The 809-nt window shown below is 55.3% G+C and overlaps 1 non-coding gene across 1 annotated transcript; it reads right to left on the bottom strand.

The window, feature by feature from the left end:
• Window positions 1-161: 161 nt before the first annotated feature.
• Window positions 162-280, bottom strand: LOC123964869. The gene has a single exon (XR_006823557.1). It is a non-coding gene; the product is annotated as a 5S ribosomal RNA (ribosomal RNA).
• Between the last annotated feature and the right edge of the window lie 529 nt (window positions 281-809).

Genomic DNA, 809 nt, shown 5'->3' with positions numbered 1-809 from the left:
AACACGATGTAACATTTACACAGCACTGTGTACAGGATAGGGAGAAAAAGAAGCAGCAGCAGAAGCAGCAGCAGCGCCCCCTGCTGTTTCCTAAAGAGACGTTCAAAAGATCTCCTTTCACCGAAGCGCCCTCTGCCGTTTTTCGAAGGCGAAGCGAAAAAGGCTTACAGCACCGGGTATTCCCAGGCGGTCACCCGTCCAAGTACTAACCAGGCCCCGCTCTGCTTAGCTTCCGAGATCGGACGAGATCGGGCGCTCCCAGAGCAGTGTGGCTGTAAGCCACTCAGGCGCCCTCAAACGGCCCTTCAAAAGATGTTCTACGGCTAATTGACAAAAAACGTATTCTGCCCATAATGTCCAAGGTGCTCCAGAGTCACTTGGAATCCACAGGCACTGATTCCTTAATAAACATCCAGGAACCGGGACACCGTTCACGCTGGCAGTCCACAGACAGGAATAGGCACCCGTTCCCGGGTATGGGTACAGCGACAAGGCCACCTTCAGCCGGAGGTCCTCACTCACAAACAGACGCTCATTCCTGGGTGGACATTCAGGAAAAGGATCCAGTCCGCCTGGAAGTCCCTAGCCAGGATCAGACGCTCTCCCGTCCAAGTCCTAAGCAGGCCCTGCCAAGCCTGGCTTCCGAGATCAGGCGAGATCGGGCAGTCCCAGGCCGGAATGGCCGTAAGCTCCCTTTGCACACCCCAGACGGGCCTTCAAAACACGATGTAACACTTACACAGCACTGTGTACAGGATAGGGAGAAAAAGAAGCAGCAGCAGCAGCAGCAGCAGCGCCCCCTGCTGTTT

This window comes from Micropterus dolomieu, unplaced genomic scaffold (assembly GCF_021292245.1).
Source record: "Micropterus dolomieu isolate WLL.071019.BEF.003 ecotype Adirondacks unplaced genomic scaffold, ASM2129224v1 contig_5841, whole genome shotgun sequence".
NCBI classification, from domain to species: Eukaryota; Metazoa; Chordata; class Actinopteri; order Centrarchiformes; family Centrarchidae; genus Micropterus; species Micropterus dolomieu.
Note: the sequence above shows the minus strand (reverse complement) of the source record. Positions and strands in the feature narration are given on the sequence as shown.